Raw genomic sequence first — 18,538 nt, 5'->3', positions numbered from 1 at the left:
ATTGTTAGGGGGAGCGATCCAAGAAACAAAAAGAGACAAACCCGGCTGGGGGACCCGTTCCGCGAACCGAGGGGTGTCGTGCGGGGGAACTGGTTTCCCCCTCGCAGCCCTCCTTCCTTCACGGTCCTTCTTTTGCTGGTTCTTGGTTCTGGGAACGGAAACTGATTGTAACTTAGCGGCGACTCTCATACAGTTTGTCTTAGATGGACAAATCATTTTAAGTCCCTAGGCATGAAACACTTAGTGTTGCTAAGCCACTTGCACCGAAGTTACGTGGGTGGCTTGAAACACTTGGTCACTTCCAAACAGACGGCGAAAACTCTTTCAATGCTTTAGTTGACAGAATGGTGACATGCGACAGACAAAAATCGCTAAGGCTACTCAGCTTCTCGCCGTATGGCGCGGGCATGCGCATTAGTCGGATGCATGTATGCCACAAACTTCGTTCCTGACCCGTACGGCGGCTGCTGTGAACATGCGCAGCTGTGAGCGGCTGCTGGGAACAGAAAAAAAAAGCTGCGTCCCAGAATACACTGATTTGATTGTTTGTAGGGTGCGATATTTATGTAGTGCAGGCGAGGAACCTTTTTCCCTCTCACACTCTGTAGGGTTTAACGCGCCGAAGCTACACAGGCGATGAGGCGCGCCGTAGTGGAAGGCTCCGGATTAATTTCGACCACCTAAGGGACTGTAACGTGCGTCGAAATCTCATACACACGGGCGCTTCTGAATCGAACCCGCGACCTCGTGCTCAGCATGAATACACTTCGCAAATTTCTCAAGCGTGTAAACATGGACGGCGGACTTTCTGTGATCAGGCCGTGCTAACAACGTTCCTGGCTGTTATGTGTTTACTGCAAGTGTTAGTCATCAATAAACTCAGAACGGAATAACTCGATCTTCAAGAAAACTCGTAGCAACAGTCCCCCGGCCACTCAGCAGGACCCCAGCTAAAAATTACGCGCAATAAGGAAAGCACTAAAACCCGTTTTTTAACATCTTCTTGCGGTTGTTGATTTATGGGTATATTCCCTTGCAAGGAGTAGTGACGGTCAGAAATCTTGCTCGCAGGTGGAGGTTAGCTTAACAACCACGTGCGGATTTCATAAAAGGCGTTAACACACTTTTATTGCAAGGCAAACATACATCGATTAATTGTTGTGCGACACCGTACGCGCAAATAGCCGGTAAATCGTGCTTACCTTGGCCAGACGGCAATCCTGATAAAAACGCCGCTGCAACGCGCCGTCCAAGCAGAGAATCCGTCCGCACGACGACCGCGCGTTGAGGAGTCCGAAAACTTGTAACACCACAAGACAGCCAAAAGAAACGCAGCGAGGGCAGACAAAACGTGCAGGAGGGGTGCGCCACTCACCACAGGTACGGGGCACAGAGGAGGAGGTAGTGAGCGGCACTGAGAGGCGCCAAGCTGCTCGCCCTCGCAAGCATAGCCAGCGTTGTCCATCTAAGACCAGCATTTTTCAGAAAAAGAAAATTTTAAAAGCCTCCACAGTGATAGTGTCGTCACAACGCTGGCAAAGTGCTAGTGTTTTCATACATATATATACTTGTTGAATTAGATGTTTTTGCTTTGCCGATTGCGTTGGAACACCGCCGCTTACATATTTGTACGCAGAGTTTCTCCCTAATACGGAGACCTTATATGTATGCCTGCCTTAGGCAGTGCAGTAAGTGAAAGTATCTCCCTCAGTTTCTTTTATTATAAGCAAACATCGAGGAGAAATTCTCAGTACGTTTATTCATTTCAGATGTAGTTTATCCGGCACTTAAGATATGCTTTACGTGAATCTTACGATTCAGCAACTGAAGTAGCGCCTGTAGTGCACTCGAAGTGTATTTCGGCAAAGCTTTTTTAATACATTCAGAATGTATTTTCAATAAATATTTTTCCTGCATTGAGAGTGTATCTCTACCATGTTCGTTCCACAAACGTAAAATGCATTTGAATTATATTTCGAATATATTCGGAGTATATTTCAATGCTTCAGCACACTTTTTAAGTATACTCAGAGTGCGGCTCTAAATGTAGTTATGTAAGCGTATTTTTATAATATATAGAGTGGATTTACACCATGATTGTTTGGCGGGAAGAAATTCATTTTCAATATATTCTGAATGCTTAAGCGCGCATTCGTGAGGTTCAGTACAGTCTTAATCTATTTGTAGGGTACTTAAAAGCACTGTATTTTTTCCGCATTTTTATAATGTATTTTCAATATTTACTAAAAATTGAGAAAGTACAATTTTTAATGCACTTGAAATACATGTACATATACAAAGCATATTTGAAGTGCACTTCAAGCATACTCGTAGGTATTTCAAACGTATTACTTTTCGCTAAGAGCCCTTATTCTCCCTCTCCTACCCCTCCTGTTCCCTCAGTAACACTCAGCCCGACGTTTGAGCCGACAGTAGACTTTCATTTGATTGATTGCAGGGTTTAACGTCCCGACGCAACGCACGCGATGAGGCACGCCGTAGTGGAGGGCTCCGGATTAATTTAGACCACCTGGGGATCTTTAACGTGCGCCGAAATCACGTACACACAGGCATTTTTGCGTTTCGCCCCCATCAGAAAAGCGACCGCCGTGCCCGGGAATCGAACCCGCGACCGCGTGCTCAGCAGCGCAACGCCTTAGCCATCGAGCCATCGCGGCGGGTGACAGTACACTTTCACTTCCTGCCCTAAGTTTTAAACAAGCATATAGTCCCGCACAGAACCGATGCTTCTTGTTTCTATCTTTCGAGTGAGGAAAAATCCACAGAAGTAGCTCAAAAGCGTTTTAGTAACCGCAAAGCTCCGCTTGGCCGGAAATGTTCGTGAAAAAATAGGAAGCGACCGTTGCAAGAGTAGCGCGCATGTGGGAGAAACCGGATGACGGAGGCGTAGGGGCAAACATTTTTGTGTTCAGGCAAAACGTGACCTCATGCCGGATCTTCCTTCAGCAGTGTCACCAGTAACCTCCATTGGTTTTTCGTTAACTTTATAGATGGCTTTTTACTGACGATATCGAATATACTATTGAAGTACTTGGCCAACTGATAGCCTCACAAGGACATTGTACGGAAGTAACTATTCGTAATGCTCTCGTAATAATTCATTTTGTAGACAGATTGATCACCTCGGCTGCGTAAAAATGGCGGCAGTCAAAATCGTGAAGAAAGCGTTCAAATGCACTAGATTCGCTACTTTGAAAGAAAAAAAGCTGTGATACATGCGTTGCCTGGGTGAGAATATGTTTGTGGTAACGACACGGAGAAGATTATTAAAGCGATAATTGAAAGCATGATATTCCGTTGCAGGGAAACACCGCGTAACGTTCCTTTAAATCTCCCATGTGCAGCTTTCCCGCTCATGGCAGTCCTTTCAACAGTGATTACTCTGCAATTTTTTAGCGAAATTAAAATGTTCGTTTGCACAACTAATATTTGAGGGTGAATACTTGCTTTGTGCACAGTTTCAAGTCGCGCACGTTGCGCGACTGGGTTCCTGAGCCATGGGAACTATCCCATAGAAATGCATGAGGAGTTAGATTTGACAGCGAAATATACAAAAACATATTCAGAAACCTGAAATGTTCTTTTAGCGTTTTAATCTTTACGTTGACTTCTAGCATTATGCCAAATTTCATTTTCCTAAAGTGGTTTTTCTAGGTTGCCGAGAGGTTGTAATTTTGAGCGAGAAAGCTGGGTATGATGTTACAACACGCCTACGCGTTTCATCACACCCACGGAATACATTATTTTCAAATTCAGGACGCGCCCAGCACGCGATTTCGTACTATTAAGGTATTCACAATTGTCGTATGTATAGCTTGGATTCAACAACCTGCGTGCAACCTCGTAACCCTTATATTATCCTCTGTGCATGTCAGGAGAGTTCTTATGGCCTGGCTGCCAGAAATATAGGGCTTCGCAACTTGCGTGATTCCCACCCCTTTTGATGAATAACTCACGTCGTTTCAGAGCATTCGCGTTTCATATAAGTATACATTAGAGCGTAAAACCTTACATGGCCTGTAGCTATCGTAAATTCCATATTTCGAATCCTCGAAGGGTTCTTCTTTTTATCCAGGTACTAAATTCTATAGGAAATATAACCGAAATAAAGTGTCAAGGATGTTCCACTCACAAAAGACGAAACATCGTGTTTTCGGCGAAGCAGCTGGGTCACGAGACATTGTGGCACAGGGAAGTATGCAGTAATGCAATGCAGGTCTAAGGGGTATGTTGTTATTACAACGCAAATTTAATAATATTTATTAACACAACACATGTCTCAAATGAAAGGCTCAGTAGCGCCACGTGTATCACGGGGACTTAGCTGTATGCTAGGAGCATATGCATGTGCTTGGTAGGCTGGTAAAAAGAAAATTAAATGACTTATCTACATGTTCATTGCCTGTTTTTGCTTTTATTCATGGGTATCACGCGTAAAGTAACCAGAGTGGCGCGGTGCTTCCAAACACGACACGAATGCTAGTTAGATCCATTGCAACAGCTGCCGTTTTTTTTGTTTTTTTCTAAGAATGCCCTTACGTCGCCTTTGCGGCGCTAACGTAATATCCTCGTGGGATGTAAATGTAGCATTTAGGTGTGCCTTTTTGTTTGAGCCAGCTTCGGCGCGAAAAAAATGTTTGAAGTAGGATTTAGCATCCCACACACTAATATTTCAGTTAAAGCAAGTCTCATGTCCGCAGCCGTACCTGCTTTATCAGAGCTTATAAACTGAAGGAGAGATCTTTCTGCCTATAATGGCCATCATTAGCTGACTCACAGAAAGGGAGAATCGCGGTAGAGGTCACTGCCACCGCCAGGCGCTCGCGAAGCTACATATCATGGTACTGCATGGCATAGAGTCCCCGCGGACAAGCGGCTCGTCCCCAGCACCATTGTATTTCCTGCCCACCGCGACCCCTCCTTTCAGAGGTCGCCACGCACACACGCGCAATTCTCTGTCCGGAGATCTTTTGTACATGGGTGGCCGCAGAGAAAACGAATATTCCGCGGCCAGATGCTTGTCGTTCGTCTTCGGACCTTTGTTGGCCAAACAGGAAAGAAGTAATTCGTGGCCAGACTGTTGCCGTTCGTGTTCCGCCTTCCGCTGGCCAAATGGGAAACGATTACTGCGTGACCAGACGCTCTTTTTTCGTCATCAGACGTATGGTGGCCATGGAGAAAGCGTGTACTCCATGGGCAGATGCTTGCCGTTCATCTGGGGACCTTGACTGGCCAAACAGACAACGCGGCCCCCGTGGCCAGACGCTTGCAGTTCGTCTTCGGACCTCACCTGGCCAAAAAGGAAACAAGTAATCTGTGGCCGGGCGCGTGCTGCTCGTCGTCGGACGTATAGTGACCAATGAAAAAACATGTTCTCTGTGGCCAGATGCTTGCCTTTGGTGTAAAGACCTCGGCTGGCCGAACAGACAACAAGTATTCCGTGACCAAATGCATGCCAAAGAACATATGTTCTCTGGCAGTCCAAACTTTGCCAATGGCCAAACAGGCCAAGCATCGGCCAAAAATAAGCCAAAGGCTGGCCATGCTTTCTGTGCTGCCTGGGGTAATTTGTTTTCCGACGGTCGGCGTCGGCCGCGCTGCCACCACCTGCATTAGATGCGTCACTTCGGTCTATCCTATGTAGCCGTTCAACGGTTGGACTGAGAGGCCTGCTTATTTGAGCCTGCTCAGCCCGACTCGTAAGTGCTCACGTGCTCCTCCCATGTGCTAGAAAAGCTGGCGGCATCTTTGAAGCAAAGGAGCGCATTCTCAGACAGGCTACGAAACACACAATCCGTAAGTTTTGAGAGGAAATACGGCGCGTTTTTGAGACTGAAGCTCAACATTACGGGACGTACTGTTCCGCACTGGGAAACGTTAGAACTAGCTCTTTTCCCCGGGCTCCTTCCGTCATTTGAAACTGAGCACGAGGTCGCGGGTTCGATTACCGGCAACGGCGGCTGCTTTTCTGACGGAGGCGAAAAGCGAAAACACCCGTGTGTACGAGATTTTGCTGCACGTAAAGATTCCCAGGTGGTCAAAATTGATTCGGAGCCTTCCACTACGGCGTGCCTCATCGCCTGCGTTGCGTTGGCGTGTTAAACCCTTCGTCATTTGAAACGTCATTTGTCATTTGTTCGCCATTTGTTGGCATGTCTTCGTCATTCGTTGGCGCGTTAAAACCAATCGTCATTTGAAACGCGTTCTCTTTTCCCGGTCATATACAAGCTTCGCAGGGCTGACGCCCGTAATATCGTGCGGAGCTAACTTGAAGGCCAAAAACAGAAATAAGATATACCGAAGCGAAAGACACGGATGGTGGAAAGGACGGGAAGGGCGCTAGTGCACGGCACCCTAATAGATCGGCCAAAGGAACCTCCACTTCTACAGACAACTTCTTGGTGAAGCGACAGAATTTTGGTGGAGAACCATTGTGGTTCATGTAACCAAGGCCACTGGTGGCAAAGTGAGTTCCGCCGGAACTCTGAAGGTCATCGGGGATGGCCATGTTTTAGGGGAAATAGCCGGCCTTCTCCAGAAGGGACCCAAATACAGTGTGGAAAAGAGGATGCCAGCCCACGGGCTGCTAACCTTGAATAAGCGGGTAGCCAAGAAAGCCCAAGAAGACGACAGGGAGAGGTGCCTTCTGGATGGCGTGGACAGTCTACTTAGTAGCGTCTCTTCAGCAACACCCCATCACCACTAGTTGGACGACGCAGCCACCCATCTCAATGGCAATGACCTGAGGCTTCTGCAGAGGAGACAAGGAAGGAGGATTTCTGGTGGTGACCTCCGGAGTGTCCAATGAGAAGGGCAGCCTGGCCGTCCACAGGAACTGTATTCCGACGAACGTGAGTGCCGCCAAGGGGAAGAAAAACGCTGTAGCCTTTTGTAAGAATCGTGATTTTACTAAACTTTCTAAGGGCATCTAACATCCTGGGCCGCCGGATAACCACCGGTTTCTTTAAAGGGTACAAGTGTCCCCGTACCGTAGCTGGTCTCGACGGTGGAACAAACGCTTGGAGCTTGACCACAAGCAGCCATGGGAGGCCATGTAGAAGATCCCTCTAACCCCTTCGGGCGGGGTCTGGGATCTCTGGGCACCCACCAGTTAAAAGGGTACAAGCGCCCCCGGTCTCGGCGGGTGATGAAGGGCTTCGACACGCACTACCACTGCGGCTGACGTGGTAGGTTCCTCTGGAGCCGCTGGTGACCCACTAGAATAAAAATGGGGACAGGCGCCCCCTGTACGGGTTATCCAGTGTACTGTAAACCGTTCCACCACATCGGTTTGTACCATGGGGTACGAGAATGTGGGAGGTACTTCGGTACCGCTGGGCACCAACCAGTAAAAATTGGTACAAGCACACCCTGCCCAGGGCATCTAGTGCTTGGGAAGTTACCCAACTTTGTCGGGAAATGCCCCGGTGGAAGGGGTCGTAACTTTTTGAACCGCAGCGATGGCTCAGAGGCACTCGCCTCGTATGCGGGAGGTACTGGGTACGAATCCTGGTACCGCCGGGCAGCCACCGGTTTCTTTAATGGGTCCCTCGTCGAGTGCGGACCCTTGAAAGGGGGATCCACGCCTGGAAAGCTGCTTTTACCCTATCGAGGGGCCCCTGACCCTTGTCCATCTGGCGGGGCCCCTGACCATCATGCCGCGTTGCGCCATTGCCGGGGGTGAAAGAGTCTGGCGGCATGTCCTGCCACTGTCGGTTGCGAGTTGGGCGTCCATCGTGCCTGTGGAAGGCACCAAGTGAATTCGTGTTCCTTGGTGGCGCCGGGCACCTACTGGTAAAATAGGTACAAGCGACTCCCCGGCCTGGCGCTCGGCCCTTGTGTGGGACTACAACGCTTGGGAAGTTCACCCGGCTTGCACGGGAAATCGCCCCTATGGAAAGAGGCGGCTGCAAAAACACAGGAACTTTTTTTAGTAATAAAACCTGCCTGTCGGTTTTCTTCGCTTCCAAAACACATAAAGTTGCGATGTCCTTCAGGACCATTGGGATCCAGAAAGATTCTTGGAAAGCAATTATTAGTCGCTACCGTCTGAAGCAGCTTAGCGGTTTGTTAATAAACGACCCATTTGATACCAGGTACTCTACGATGGTAATCAGTGGAATGCGGGGCAACACGGAGATCGGCTACGCCTTTTCGATTGATGTAGAAGATTTGTTTTATTCCGTACCGTACAGTGAACGTTTTCGCGCGGTTGTAGAATGCATTAAGGCAAATGGTGACATAGCCTTCCAAATGCAACAGGTATTTCTATCACTGACTTCATAGTTCTACTTGAATTCTACCTAAGTAAAACGTGCATCTCCTTTGACGAGAAGCTTTTCATTCAAAAGAAACTGTGTGTTCGTTTGTAGCGCCAGTAACGCCGGTTGTAGCGCCAGTGTGTAGCGCCAGTAGCGCCAGTAGCGCCAATAGCGCCGGTGTGTAGCGCCGGTTCGTGTGTAGCGCCAGTTCTGTTCAACAATTTCCTAGTGAGTTTCGACCGTGACCTAAGTTGCTCATTTAGCTCTGACAAGGTTTTTAGGTACGTTTACGATTTTCTGGTCCTCATGAAGAAACAAGCAAAGCCACCTACCCGAACACTGTGACTAAAATTTTAGACCTTTTTATTCTGGATGGGAAGGGTTTAACTTTTACTTACGAGGTAACCCTTTACAGGAGTCTCCAGTTTTTAGATTTTCACTTTAACTTTTTAGACGACCGCGTTAGTTGGGAATATTCACCACGACTGCCAAGGAACTGCTTCCTTATAATTGCGCGTATGCGCGTATGCTATAGAAAATCGTTTTGGGCATCAGATGACCAGACTAGAAACCACAGGTTTCACACGCTCAATGCTTACTTTCGTGGCCAAGGCTTTGCTTCGCAAAAGAAAAACCGGTTTGAAAAAATCTCATACAGAGCCTTTGCACAAAGAGAAAACACGCCCTGAAGATATAGCTTACGTGCTCCGAGTCGCACATAATATAAAGAAGGCCTGCGCAAGGTATAACGTCCCGGTTGTGTTTTGAGCACCGCCTAACCTTGGCACACTATGCGGGTGAACCGACCCTACATAGAAACAGCCCAAAACATGCGATAAGAAGCATGCTAAACCTTTTGTAAACTGCAGTGAAGGTGATGCGTACGAGATACTGTTGGATTGTGGCAAAGTACACATCGGCCAAACTGGTCGATGCGCGAATGAGCGAGTAGGAGAGCACGCTCTTTTCATGAAAAACGGGACCGGATCACACTTGCCACCTACTGCAAAGAATGTTACGGTGTACCAGACTTCGATAAAACAAAAATTCTGAGACGAAGTCGGGACGTCACGGCACGTGAAGTAGCGGAAGCGTTCTACATCAAGCGAAAGGATGATAACTGCGGGAGCATGCCATCGCTGCTAATCTACGTAAAAGAATGTGCGTTTTTTGATAACTTTCTTGATAACATTCTTGAGTTATCTTCGAAAACTTTCTTCGAAAACCATATAGTTTCTTCAAGTTTCTTCAAAACGCATATAGTAAACCCAACGAGAGTATCTGCATATACGTCTTCCATAATTGACCACATGCTATCAAATTACGACGAGAAGTGTGTCCAGGCAGGAGTAATAACAGAAGATATTACCGATCACTATCCGACATTTTTGTTGGCAATTCTTGACAATCGCAAAATAAAAAATCAAGATACGCAATTGGTGGAATGATGGGATTATAAAAAAACAAGCCATAATGTAAAAGATCAAGACTTCTCGTCGCTTTGTGAAGCAAGTGGAAACATAGCTTACAATAGATTCTCAAAACTGCTTTTATCAGCCTGTTTAAATTTTAACATGTATTTCCGCCGTGCGACATACTTTTAGGTTCCAAGTTTTCCCTCGATGACGGAAAGCATTATCAGTGCTATCAAGCGCAAAAAGCACTGGAGGAATAAGATGAAAGAAAACAACGACAACCCTTACCATTAAGCACAATGTCGCTCGGCGCGAAACTTATCACTTGCCCTCATGCGCAAAAGAAAAAAAGAGTACTACAAAAACCTGGTCAATAAAGCAAAGGCAATTCCAAAGACATCTAGCGTATAATCAATTCTGTAACATAATCGCCCCAAAAATGCAATAGTCTGCCAGATTTCCGGATATTAAACAGCAGTCTGGATGGTGCCGCGGAAATTTTTAACGATTTCTATATTAACCTAGCAAAGCACCCCCCTAGCAGTAAGTGTGGTGAAAACGATCCTATCTTACCTCTACCGTAACCCAATTCATTTGTATTTAGTGAGACTTTTATTAATGCAAATTATAAGCAAGGCAAGACCGATGAAACCAAGTAAGGCCATTGGACATGACGCAATTACTGTTAAAATTATCAAAGACAACATTGAAATCCTTGCGCCAGCGTTAGCAGCGATGTTTAATCAGGCATTTCTTTCTGGAACTTACCCATCACAGTTGAAAATTGGGAAGGTCGTGCCCATTTATAAAGGAGATGACCCTAATGACCTGGCAAATTACCATTGCATAGCTTTTTCTTACTGCATCAGCAATCTTTTTGAGAAACTAATAGCGTAGCGTGTAATGAACTTTCTAGAAACTTTTAGCATAATAAAGGAACACCGTCACGGTTTCAGGAATAAATACTCAGGTAGTACCACTGTTAAAGCAGTTACAGAAAACGTAAACCAGGCCCTTTACGGTAATAACATGGTATTTGGTATATTTCTGGATAACAGAAAAGCGTTCGAGTCCGTGAACCATACCATACTACTAAAAAAACTACAACGCTACGGTTTTCGAGGTTCAGCTATTAACGTTTCCCGAAGTTATGTCTCCGACAGGAAACAATTTGTCCAAATAGCATCTAGTAAATCTTCACTCAAAGATGTCATAATGGGTGTGCATCAAGGCTCTGTATTAGGCCCCATTTTTTTCCTCTTTACATAATGACCTTGCACGCCTGTTAAAACACGGCAATGCTGATTTGTAAGCGGGCGATACAGATCTTATGATCTCTTGTCAATCCTATCAAGAAGCAGGGTCGCTTGCTAAGCAGGAACTCCGAAACACCTTAAGCTGTTTAAAGCTAATAAGCTCGAATTCAACCCTTAAAAACCCAAGTTTGTAGTATTCGCGTTGAACGGAAACGAACAGACCCGCCTATGCAGCTTGAACCTCGGAGAAACAACAATAGAACAGGTTACCACCCATAAATACTTAGGTATAACATTAGATTTGTCGTTACAGTGGACCCCTCATGTAGAATAATTAACAAAAAAAATATCATGTGGCTGTTTCACACTGATGAACGCACGCAAACAATTTTCGCCGCAAGTTTTACGCCTCATTTAATTTGCCGTGTTTCACAGCCCAATGACCTATTGCATTGAGTCATGGGGGTTCACGTACGCGTCTTACTACAAATCACTCAGTGTAATCCAAAAACGAGCCTTTAGAATATTGGCCGTAGTGCCGAGGAATCAGCCACCAGCGATGTTCTGCGCCGAATTTCGCAAATTGCTGTTTTATTGAGTCAGGGAATATACAACTGCTGTAATTATCCACAAAATACTTACCACAAACAATGCGTACTACTCGCTAACGCAAATTATACACAAGCGAGATACAAGGCACGCTGATCACAAAAGTCTTAACATGCCAATAAAATATAATGTATAGGTTAAGCGGCTCTTGTCCTTCATGGGAGCAAAAATATGCAATTACATACCAAACTCCATCAATACAATACCAAAATTGTTGCCGTCTTTAAAACATGGCTTCAGAATTCAAGTACAATAAACCAGAAGCGCTAACTTGAATGTAAGGAACACTACTGTACAAACACTAAACAATGTAACTTCCGGCCAAATATTTTTATTTGTGTGCGACAATCAATCATTTTGCCAGAATTATATTTTTGAAAAGATTTCTGCAATGGATCCAATAGTACCGTAAAGGCTATAAATCCAGATGCCTCATCAACAGGTTTTTTGATGTTTTTTGATGAAATAAACTACTTTGTTCTGTTCTGTTCCGATGTTTGTTGATGTGTGCCTTGACTGGAAGCCAGTTAGTTTTTTTAACACACGTGTGAGATTACGCCGAATGTATATATGCATGCAAAACTGCATAGATACTGCATATGTAAAACTGCATAAACATCCAGTTGCGAGTAAACTCCCGTCCCGTCCTTTTCACGGTCCGTGTCTTTCGCTGCGCTAAGTCTTATTTCTGTAATATGAACCAACTCGCCCAGCAACACGTCTTATACAAGCCCAATATTGCGGCAGGCACGCATGCCTCCCAATCGGGTCGTCGCTCAGAGCAGAGAGCTTTCAACTTTCGCTTTCACACTGAGTGCCTTCGCTCCACTGGGCTACACTTCGGGTGAAAATGCCCCAACATGATTTCAAGCAAGCCATCGAGAACAGGGGACAACATCAAGTTTGCCTCCCAACGTGCGGCCAGTTGGGTTTCTGTGCCTATGGGGATGACGTCACCCGCTTCGGCCGTTGGCGGCTTGTCTAAGGCTACCGCCGGAGCTTTCAGTCCGCTCGCCGCATGGGCTATCGCGTACGCTAGTGCGACTCAAGGACCCTGAGCCCTAGAGAGAGCGACCAGTGCTTCTTTATTAGATGTGCTCGAACCACTCTCCCAATTATGATAATGTGCCACGTGCCCTTGCCCGCTTTCCCATCTTCTTCATTTTCAACATATTCCTGCGGGCCCGAGATGGTGAGGCGGCGAGTTCAAAAGGGTGCAGTTTTTGCACTGGACGATTGCACATGAAACTTGTCGTATGCGGCAGTGAGACTTGGCAAAGTCCCATTGCGATTGCAGTGCATTGTCGCTCAGGATCACGATTGCGATGTCGTCCATCTTCATTTTTCCTTCCTTGTGGTCAATGGTGGGAGCATTGTCTATCTGTCGCAAGCGGCATTCGGCTCGCAGTTGAACCACTTGTAGACAGACGTTTCCACTTGTTTATTGATGCAAATTCCTCGCTCTCTCTTGGCTTCTCTTGGAGCTTGAGGCAGACAATACGGTCCTCTCGGTAAGCCAGTCATATTCTTTGCTGCCAGAATGTGGTTCCGTGTAAACCTCTGTATTCCTTCTCGTACCGTTGACCAACGGGCACATGTTGGGTCTGCGGCTCCCACTTGGGTGGACGCCCAGAACTAACCGAATTCCATTGCCCGTTTGCGGTGGTCACTTTTGATGCTGCGCTTCGATTCGGCGTAGTATCGTCAAGTTCATAATTTCTTGGACTTTGTTCAACGGATCGGCGTCTCTGTCTACCATTCTTCCAGTGGCTCCTTAGTGCCGGTACCTGTCTGAATTGTCTTAGGCGGGTCACCTATTCTTGAACTTCCCAGCTTGGGTTGACGTCCCCACGCTGCGTTTTCAGTGGCGATATCGGTGAATTCCCGTTTCCATGATGAGACCTTCGAGTTGATTGTCTTCTGGGTATCTGCGCCCTCGGATGTCAGCTGGCTAGCACTACAAGTCACCTGCGTCTCTTCGATGGTCATTGCGTCTTAAACTTCTTGCTTGGCGCATGTCCTTTTACGAGTGCTCGGACGGGCCTTAGGTTTTTCGATTTCCAGCGATGAGCAACAGCAGCTCTTCCGCCGCCATACAGTAGATGCTTCCAAGTCTAAATGACTCCGTGTGCCATCCGACAGACACATGACGCTAGCTAACCTGCACTCCGCAGATTCGAGCATCCTCTGAACCGTCTAACCTAGAACAGTTTCTACAGCTGTCATATCGTTAATGATCATGTCTATTTTACCCATGGCCACATTCCAGTAGGCGTCCTAACCAAACTGTATGCCGATTTCATCCTCCTTCCACGTATTAGGCTGGAAGGCATCGGCGAGGTCGTACCGCCTTTCACTCAGGATATTAACTTTGGCGCTGTCGAGTTGTGGACTTGTGACCAAGAAATTCTTAGGGACCTCCAAGGCTTTCAACGTGATTGGCTGTCCGCAAGCTTATCCGCGTAGCGTTACCTCGACTCGCCGGCAGCGTAATATCTTGTGAGCCTTTGTCCTGCCGAACATTACCAACGCTAGCTCTTCTGTGTCGAGAACAGTCCTTTGAGGGCTTTAGACAGGGCCTGACGAATGAACGTTCACTGGCTTCTGGTATCTGAAGTACTCGCACTAAACGTCGCCGAGCACCCTCTGCTTAGGCTCGGGCCGTCTGCAGTAGTACTGAGGTATGTCTGGAGTGCATGGTCGAAGCCGTTACCACAGTTGCCGGTGCACCTTGTGCAGGCTGTAGCTGCGGCTTTGATGTGGGCGTGGCGGAGCACGTCACACAGCACGGTGAGGTGGCGGCCATTGCAGGTACTGCAGGTCAGGTTGCGCGACGCTCTGCACTGACGAGAAACATGGTTGCGGCGGCCACATCCGAAGTAGAAGCGAGCATTGCGCAATCGCGTCCTCTTCCCGGCCGCCGAACCGGTTGACGGGACAGTCCGCCAGCTTGTGACCACGGCAGTCACACAAGGGACACTGTCGATGTGGCTGGGGACTCGGTCTACTCGGCAAATGCCAACGCTGAGGTTACGGGTGTCTCTGATTGTCCTGGAGGGATTAAGTCGGAATATTGGACGGATCGACGAGCTGCGTTCGATGAAGGCTGTCCGCGTCTTCCTTTCTCGCGAATTTCGATTTGAATCCTGAGGAATTCCATCAGTTCTTTCAGCTGGCCAGCTCCTTGCTGCTGCCTCGCGGATTCATACGTTAGCCCTTGGTCCGTCTCTATAACCATCTGCCGGTACATTAGAGTGAGGTCATCCGGCAGGCATCATAGGAGCACACGGTTCAGGAATACGGCGTATAGATCTCATGGAACTCACAGAGCTTCAAGGGCGCTGACACGGAATTGCACCTTGTCGTAAAATTGGCGGAGCCTCTCGATATCCATTGAGCTTAGTATCTGCTTCGATGCCATGAGTTGGTCAATGTGCTCGTTGATGAGCAAGTCTCGTAGGCCGAACCGCTAAGTTAAAGTCTTCGCCGCGATGGCATAGTTCGCGTCAGCAAGCCGAATTCCCTCAATGGGTAGTATGGCGTGCCACTCCACTTCGTTGCTCAAGCACCTTTTGTGCCCGGTTCGCCGGCTTTGCCACCACATCGCCTGAGTTAAAGCTCCTACCCGAAGGAGCATCTGTTTGCGGGGGCTCGCGCGGCTTCGTCTGGTTAGCATCACAGATTACACTCCTTCGCGAAATCTCGTTATCACGCGCACTGTGCGCGCCCCGGTTTGAAGCAGTATCAAAAGGTCTCCCCCGATTCTGAGCATTCTGACGAGGTCGTTGAAACCGAGGCTGACATATTACCGCTATCAGGGGACTCGTACGGCCCTCTATCGAACGTCTCGGCAAGTGCTTTATCTCGTCCAGGTACGCCTTTGGCCTCCGAGACGACAGTACTCTCCCTGTAAACGTCGTTAGCTACGAGCTCCTTGGATTTCTCTCTCGGCAGCGTTTCTACCTTGGACTCGTTTCCGCGGAACCGCTGATCGTACGCTAGGGCCAACGTACTCTTTGTGTCGCCCGGCTGCATCCGCCGCGTTTCTCCACCGAAGCGTTGCACGCAAACCGCTTCAGCCGCTGGCGTCGCGACTAGGCTACCACGAGAGTAGTTCGGGCTACGCTGCTCGGCGTGCTTTCGTGTCTCGCTTTGGAAGAGCCAAATTTCTGCGAGAACTTTCCCGGATGTGAACTCGCGAGTCTCATGCACTGGCCGCTACTGGCGGACTGTTTGCGCGTATCGAAATCTTTATTTCGATGCTGGTTGTCTGCCCCTGCGCCCTTCTTCTTTTTCTGGCTCGTTTCTCTGTTCACGAATACGAGTGCGATCGCTACGCGTTTGCCTTGGTACGCTCCGTCTTCCGCCCCTGACCTCTCAACAACGAATGGCAGCCGTTGGTCCCGGCATCTTGACCGCTCGCCTGAACCGTTGGAGAAGTCATGTTGGACGCCACGGAGCACCGCCGGAGCCTCATCTGTAGCCCCATCAACTCGAGCTCCCTTTCGGCTTGCTCTCTCAGTTGCTTCTTTTCGGCTTGCTCTCTCCGTTTCTGCCTTTGGGCTTCCTCGCGCTCACGGTGCTCTTTTGTTTCCGCTTCTTCGCACGGACAGCGCTCTTTCTTTTCGGCTTCTCCTCCGTTTCTGCCTTTCGGCCTCTTCGCAGTCACGTTGTTCTCTTTTCCAGGCCTCATCGTGCTGACGGCACTCTTTGATTTCATCCATGGCCTCATTGACTTCCTCAAATGTAACTTTCTTTTTTGTCTTGATCTCAAAGATCGCATGCTTCCGTTTCGCATGGCCGAAGTCAAGGCCTAGCTCCTTGCAAATTTCGGTGAGTTCCTTCACTTTAAGGTCCTCCATTGTTTGCACTAGCCTCTTGCGGCTAGCCCCCGTTAGAATTATCTTGCGGTTCTTATACTATCTAGCTATACTATTAAGGTACCCACATGTAATTTCCTACGCTGCTTTGTTTTTACCCTAGGCACCAGCTCTTGCGTCAACACACTTTCCCTAGGCTTGAAACAACCAAAGCTTTCACAGTGCTTCACACAGCTCTTCTCTAAACTACCATAACCTGTGCAGTCTGGTGAACTGAGAAAAAACGTTGAGCGCTTACCACACTTGGTAGCAGCCGTTGCCGGTCTATCCCGGCGCTTCCGTCCCTGTTGGAAATCAGTAATCCCAGAAGTTTCACCGATGTTGGGAAACAGCCATCCCGACGCTGTCACCACTGTTGGGACTGGGCAATCTCACCGCAGCCACTACTGTTCCCACTGGCCATCCCAGCGCAGTCACCGGTGTAGCGCCGTTGCCGTGCTCCGTCCGCTATCGACGCGGCGCAGAGCAGAGAGATGAAGTTCTCTAGCCGACAAAACGTTCAAGAAAGATTTCTTTACAATATACCCAAGGATAACAACAACGTTACATGGCTGGCACAAAGGCAACAGCACCTCTGCACTCGGTGCCCCCGAAGAGTGCCGCCGATAAGGGCCTCCGGGCTGGTTTTGATACCCCCGGAAGTCCGTTGCGGCCACGAGAAGTTTGAATCGCGCCAACGAGGACTCTCGCTGTCCCGCGTTTGAAGTCCGACGAATGGATAAGAAGCGGTTGCTTCAGCCGCGCCGCCCCGATGGGGAATGGAAAAGCCACGCTGCCGCCGTCTCAGTGAAGCCGCCTCCAAGCAAGTAGCAGCATGTTATTTGCCGGTCGTTCACCCGGTCCATGATTTGGCCGAGCCGCCACGACGGGAAAACGATAGGTAACTCTGCGTTGATGCAAGTTTGGGCCTGTCGGCCGCGGGCGGTTTGTTCTGGTTTGGTCGAGGCGCGAATTGGCTCCGCTGTCGGCGCGTCACCTCATGCAACGAATTTGAGCCGGGCGCTCTGGCTCATCAGTCCCTACTGTGTTGGACAAGATTCACAATTTATCTGCGGCGATAGCCGGCGCATCTTTGTTACACAGACGTCTTCACAGGGGACACATGGAATGGGTTGTGAGTCACACCGACGTCGCTCTATGGGATGGTGTGGCATTTGACGGCTCTTTATTATATGGTGTCCACCATCCAGAGCGCCTTCAGTGCAAACTCAGATATGCAAACTCGTCTGTGAGCCCAGGGTAGGTCTGCTTCAAGGTACAAATTTTCCGCACTCTTGTGATGGAGAAGGCGGGCGGTTTCCCTAAAAATTCAAGGTAGAGAACATTGAGTTAGTGTTGGATCAAGGCGTAGCACGTTGTGTTGTATATGACCTGTAATTTCGGAAGCGCCCTTACAACAGCGCGGGTGTTCTGTAACACGGCGCGGTAAATATACTGAAATGCCAAATAAAAAGTGCAGAAGATGATGCCTTGATCATTCTACTTTCTTCGCATCTACGCAACTAGGTCACAATACCAGCCATAACTAAGATGTGTTTCCCAGGCCTTGGTGTCAGACTTGAAATATGTCTGTTCCGTGGCTATGCGTATTTGGCTGCGGGTGGTTACAGTACCACGTTTTAGCATTTAAGTTGTTATGACGGGCGCTTGAAAGCATGCAAGGGATATCAGGGAACAAGACTATGGTATGTGTTTGGACGTTTCGCTGGTTCGCTCGCCTCTGCTATTCGTAATTCTCCATCCTAATTATTTCAAAGGTAACTATCCTTCAGTTTGCATCGGATATTGGTCATAACAATTTATTACCGTACTCCGACCCTGAGTACATTGATATTATCTCAAAGCTCTTGAATTTCCCGAAATCCTTTAAAAGCTAGCATTTGTCTCCCGCAATGTTTCTTACCTCTTTTCCTTTATTTATTGCTATTAAATGTATGTTTCCCGCTGGCCTTAGGGGCAGACGGTGACAGAAAATTGAATAGGGACTTTTAAAAATACAAAGCACCGCCAAGCACACGCGGTGCTGTGATTTTTTTTAAAAATCAATACAGTTATATATGCATTAGGTATACTTCAGGTTGTGTCGTTTTCTTGTC

The sequence above is a fragment of the Haemaphysalis longicornis genome, unplaced genomic scaffold, assembly GCF_048455015.1.
Source record: "Haemaphysalis longicornis isolate Haplotype H1 unplaced genomic scaffold, Haemaphysalis longicornis Haplotype H1 scaffold_28, whole genome shotgun sequence".
Lineage (NCBI taxonomy): Eukaryota > Metazoa > Arthropoda > Arachnida > Ixodida > Ixodidae > Haemaphysalis > Haemaphysalis longicornis.
The sequence above is the reverse complement of the archived record's forward strand: the minus strand, read 5'-3'. Positions refer to the sequence as shown.